Source organism: Cherax quadricarinatus, chromosome 13, assembly GCF_038502225.1.
Source record: "Cherax quadricarinatus isolate ZL_2023a chromosome 13, ASM3850222v1, whole genome shotgun sequence".
Classification (NCBI taxonomy): Eukaryota; Metazoa; Arthropoda; class Malacostraca; order Decapoda; family Parastacidae; genus Cherax; species Cherax quadricarinatus.
The window spans coordinates 2,235,974-2,242,519 of NC_091304.1; positions in this window are offsets into that span (position 1 = coordinate 2,235,974).

Genomic DNA, 6,546 nt, shown 5'->3' on the forward strand with positions numbered 1-6,546 from the left:
GAGAGGGTAGCATAAGATATGTGTGCTGTTCTTTTTTATTTGGCTCTTTTTTGGGTATTGTACATTAGACGGAACTTAGGGGGCAGAGGGTATGGGTATGGTTCCAGATGACTTCTTCGAAGGCAGCTGTGGTTGGTATTTTATGGGGAAAAACACTGGTCAAAAGCTATTTTTTTTTTTTAAGTTTGAACATTGAAAGTGAACATAAAGTGTTGCTGTGTTGTAAGTGTTTTATGTCTAAGTGAAAAATGAGGTATTTTGTATCCTTAGTCTTCAATGTCTCAGTGATTTCTTATTCGTTTTGAGTCTTGTGACTTCAATATCGTTCTCTGTTCTCAGTGACTTTAATGTCGTTCTCTGTCCTTAGTGACTTCGATGCTGTTCTTTCTTCTCGGTGACTTCAATGTCATTGTCTGTTTTCAGTGACAACGTATTCCTTCCGTTTCTTCAGCATTTCTCTAATTTCTTTCTCCTCATCTTTGAAATCTCTCTCTCTCTCTCTCTCTCTCTCTCTCTCTCTCTCTCTCTCTCTCTCTCTCTCTCTCCCTCTCATGAAACAGTCCAATACAAAAGTTTTTTCACTTGGATTTCGAGTAGGAAAAAGAGAAGGGTTCTGAAGGTTACCCTCTTCAATTTGTCTGATGGCTCTGAGCTTCCTGGATCCGTGACGCCTTTGTACCAGGAGAAAGAGGCAGGTAGGAACCTCCTTCCCCATCTTCCTTCCTGCCCGGAGTCTACCAGAAGGTCGCTCCACGGATGGGGGGGGGGGTCAACGCCCCCTCGGCCCGATCCTTGAGCAGGCTTCCCGCTGAATCAGAGCCACAGATGAATCATAACACAAGATCACTTTTAGACTGTCTGCTGCCGTGTTCTTCCTCCGATGGTCAACTCAGTCAAAAAAAAAAAAAAATTGGTTTTGTATTATTTAGATTTCTTGATCAGTGAAAAAAAAATTCGTGGGAGATTTTCTGCTACCTGGCTTGTGTTTACGTCCCCGTGTCTACGGGGGATGCTGAGAGAGAGAGAGAGATAAATGAATGTTTTTTTTTCTGTGTGTCACCAGCATCATTCATCTTCACTACCTCCTCCATTTTATTTTCAACCTTCTCCCTTGCCCTTCTCACATTCTCTCACTTCTCTCTCTTTCTCTCTTCGTTGTCTCTTCTCCTCTATCGGATCTTATTTGTCCTGTCCTGTTGTTTCCAACTCACCCCTCCCTGCCTCTTCTTCCCTCCCTCCCTTCCTCTCTCCCTCCTTTTAAGCATCCATCCTTCTCTCCTCTATCACAAACCTTATTAATTAATTTTGTTAGTTATGTAAAATATGCAATTTGTATGAGAGAGAGAAAGAGAGAGAGAGAGAGAGAGAGAGAGAGAGAGAGAGAGAGAGAGAGAGAGAGAGAGAGAGAGAGAGAGAGAGAGAGAGAGAGAGAGAGAGAGAGAGAGAGAAAGAGAGAGAGAGAGAGAGAGAGAGAGAGAGAGAGAGAGAGAGAGAGAGAGAGAGAGAGAGAGAGAGAGAGAGAGAGAGAGAGAGAGAGAGAGAGAGAGAGACAGACAGACAGACAGACAGACAGACAGACAGACAGACAGACAGACAGACAGACAGACAGAGAACAGAAACCCACCATTTCGAGTCTAACTGCACACGAACTAGGATATTTTCGCCCCCGTCATGCTGAGACTCTGGGGAAATTCTCACGAAGTATTGAACACTTTATATTACGCTTAAGGAAACGCTAGGAAAAAAGTGCTAACAGACTAGGAGTGAAGTGGCTCATAAACAATAGCCAGCATGAGTTCAGAAGTGGTAAATATTCTCTTACCAACCGGCTGCATTGTTATGATAAAATAAGAGATGCGAGACATGAGAGAGAGAGAGAGAGAGAGAGAGAGAGGGGGGGGGAGGACAGAGTTCCACATCAGAAGCTATTAAGGAAAATTAAGGCACACGGAATAGGAGGAAATTTTTTTTCCTGGGTAGAGGCATGGTTGACAGAGAGGCAGCAGAGTTTGCATCAATGAGGAGTAATCAAGAGTGGGGAAGCGTCACGAGTGGTGTTCCACAGGGGTCAGTGTTGGGCCCTTTGTTGTTCACAATTTATATAAACGACATTGAATAAATAGCGACATAAGCAAGTTTGCTGATGACACCAAAATAGGTCGCCTAAATCATTCAAATGAGGACATTATATCACTCCAGGATGATCTGAATAGACTGATGCAGTGGTCTGAGTAGTGGCAGATGTAGTTTAATATAGACAAATGCAAAGTTCTACACATTGGACTAGAAAATAACCATGCCACATATAAACTAAATAATGTAGATCCTAATATTACTGATTGCGAAAAGGATTTAGGAGTTCTGGTTAGTAGTAATCTAAAACCAAGACAACAGTGCATTAGTGTTCGCAATAAAGCAAACGGAATCCTTGGCTTCAAATCAAGAAGCATAAATAACAGGAGTCCTCAGGTTGTTCTTCAACTCTATATATCCTTGGTTAGGCCTCATTTAGACTATGCTGTACAGTTCTGGTCACCGTATTACAGAATGGATATAAATGCTCTGGAAAACGTACAGAGGAGGATGACAAAGATGATCCCATGTATCAGAAACCTTCCCTATGAGGATAGACTGAGCGCCCTGAATCTGCACTCTCTAGAAAGGCGTAGAATTAGGAGGGATATGATCGAGGTGTATAAATGGAAAACAGGAATAAATAAAGAGAATATAAATGGCGGGCTAAAAATGTCTAGCTAAGACAGAAATTGCAGCAATGGTTTTAAGTTGGAAAAATTCAGATTCAGGAAGGATATAGGAAAGCACTGGTTTGGTAATAGAGTTGTGGATGAGTGGAACAAACTCCCAAGTACAGTTATTGAGGCTAAAACGTTGTGTAGTTTTAAAAATAGGTTAGATACATACATGAGTGGCTATGATTGGGTGTGAGTTGGACCTGACTAGCTTATGCTAATAGGTCTGATGCCGTGCCCCTTCCTTAAGTGGATGTGACCTGACATTGACTAGGAGGGTCATTGGTTTAAGCCGTGAGGTGGCTTGGGCCTGCCTCTCATGTGCCAGTAGGCCTGCTGCAGTGTTTCTTCTTTCTTATGTTCTAAGAATGAATTTGATACTGTACTTCACCAGAGACTCAGCTAAATACTTGAGGTGCAAGTAGGAATAACAGGGAAAGTACGCCACTGTTATCAAAAAATACCTTAGGGGAAGGTAGCAAAGAGTGATTTTAAAGGAAGAGACGTCTGAATGGGAAAGAGTAGGAGACGAGGTTCAGCAAGGATCAGTATTAGGACAAGTACTTTTCTGGTTTATGAGAAAGACATGCCAGATGAGACTGAGTCAGATTTATCCCTGTTTGCTGATAATGTAAAAACAATGATGGGAATGAGAACAGATCAGGAGAGAAGAGCTACAAATGGATCAGGACAAATTTGATGATTGGTCAAAGTATTTGGTCATATAAGTGGTTGCTTGAATTCAACCCCAACGAATAACTGGGGAGGGCGCAAGAAGATCGGACACAGAGTATAGACTCGGGGGACAGAGGCTACAGAGTTCACTCAAAGCGAAAGACCTAGAGGTGAGCATTCTGCCTTGAGCATCATCAGGGATTCATATTAGAAGAATAGCCACTGCTGGGCATTTTCTACAACATATGTCATGCCCATCGTCGGGTATGAAGCACCAGCATGGAACCCACACCTGGAAAAGCGTGTTATGAAACTGGAGAAAGTGTAAAAGTATGCGAGAAGGCTTGTTCTTCAGCTAAGAGGCTTGAGAGGCTACGCGATTGAATCTAGCGACTCGGGAGAACAAAATAATCAGACAAGACGTGAAAAATATACAAAATGCTGAGAGGAATTGATAGGGTAGACAAGGATAGGATGTTTGAGAGGTGGGAAACAGGTATTCAAGGGCACAGCAGTAAGTTACAGACACAGATGTCAGGAAGTATTTCTTCAGCCTCAGAGTGGTTGGGAAATGGAATGATCTTGATGAAAAAGTAGGGGAGGCAGGCTCCATAAATAGTTTTAAAAGCAGGTACGACAGTGTCACGAGGCAACGAAAGAGTGAATAAGTGGGTAGCTGTAAGGCGGCGGCCAGGAGCTGAGATTCGATCCCCGGAACCACATACAAGTGAGTACATTTTGGTGCACATACAGACAGACAGACAGACACACACACACACACACACACACACACACACACACACACACACACACACACACACACACACACACACACACACACACACACACACACACACACACACACACACACACACACACACACACACACACACACACACACACACACACACACACACACACACGCACTTTGATATATTCAAACATTAATCATCAGCTCACAGAGAATAAGTCAGTGTGGCGCTCAACTCTGACACACAATTCTGACACACAACTCTGACACACAACTCTGACACACAACTCTGACACACAACTCTGACACACAACTCTGACACACAACTCTGATACTCATCTCTGACACACAACTCTGATACTCATCGCTGACACACAACTCTGACACACAACTCTGACACACAACTCTGATACTCATCTCTGACACACAACTCTGGCACACAACTCTGACACACAACTCTGATACTCATCTCTGACACACAACTCTGGCACACAACTCTGACACACAACTCTGATACTCATCTCTGACACACAACTCTGATACTCATCTCTGACACACAACTCTGATACTCATCTCTGACACACAACTCTGATACTCATCTCTGACACACAACTCTGACACACAACTCTGACACACAACTCTGACACACAACTCTGATACTCATCTCTGACACACAACTCTGATACTCATCTCTGACACACAACTCTGACACACAACTCTGACACTCATCTCTGACACACAACTCTGACACACAACTCTGATACTCATCTCTGACACACAACTCTGACACACAACTCTGATACTCAACTCTGACACACAACTCTGACACTCATCTCTAACACAACTCTGACACACAACTCTGACACTCATCTCTAACACAACTCTGACACACAACTCTGACACTCAACTCTGACACTCAGCTCTGACGCACAACTCTGACACTCATCTCTGACACTCAGCTCTGACACTCAACTCTGACACTCAGCTCTGACGCACAACTCTGACACTCATCTCTCACACAACTCTGACACACAATTCTGACACTCAACCCTGACATGCAACTCTGACACACAACTCTGACACGCAAAGCTGACACACAACTCTGACACACAACTCTGACACTCAACTCTGACACACAACTCTGACACACAACTCTGACACTCATCTCTAACACAACTCTGACACACAATTCTGACATTCAACTCTGACATGCAACTCTGACACACAACTCTGACATACAAAGCTGACACACAACTCTGACACTCATCTCTAACACAACTTTGACACACAACTCTGACACACAACTCTGACACACAACTCTGACACTCATCTCTAGCACAACTCTGACACTCATCTCTAACACAACTCTGACACACAACTCTGACACTCAACTCTGATACTCAGCTCTGACGCACAACACTGACACTCATCTCTCACACAACTCTGACACACAATTCTGACACTCAACTCTGACATGCAACTCTGACACACAACTCTGACACACGAAGTTGACACACAACTCTGACACACAACTCAGACACTCAACTCTGACACACAAATCTGACACACAACTCTGACACACGAAGTTGACACACAACTCTGACACACAACTCTGACACTCATCTCTAGCACAACTCTGACACACAACTCTGACACTCATCTCTAACACAACTCTGACACACAAATCTGACATTCAACTCTGACATGCAACTCTGACACACAACTCTGACATACAAAGCTGACACACAACTCTGACACTCATCTCTAACACAACTTTGACACACAACTCTGACACACAACTCTGACACACATTTCTGACACTCATCTCTAGCACAACTCTGATACACAACTCTGACACTCATCTCTAACACAACTCTGACACACAACTCTGACACTCATCTCTAACACAACTCTGACACACAACTCTGGCACTCAACTCTGATACTCAGCTCTGACGCACAACTCTGACACTCATCTCTCACACAACTCTGACACACAATTCTGACACTCAACTCTGACATGCAACTCTGACACACAACTCTGACACACGAAGTTGACACACAACTCTGACACACAACTCAGACACTCAACTCTGACACACAAATCTGACACACAACTCTGACACACGAAGTTGACACACAACTCTGACACACAACTCTGACACTCAACTCTGACACACAAAGCTGACACACAACGCTGGCACACAACTCTGACACAACGCTGAAACACAACTCTGACACACAAAACTGACACACAGCTCTGATAAAACGTTGACTCACAGCTCTGATACACAACTCTGACAAAGAGGGAAATGAATGGTGGTGAGGGGATGTGAGAGAGGGAAGATTGGATGGGATTGTAAAGTGAGGG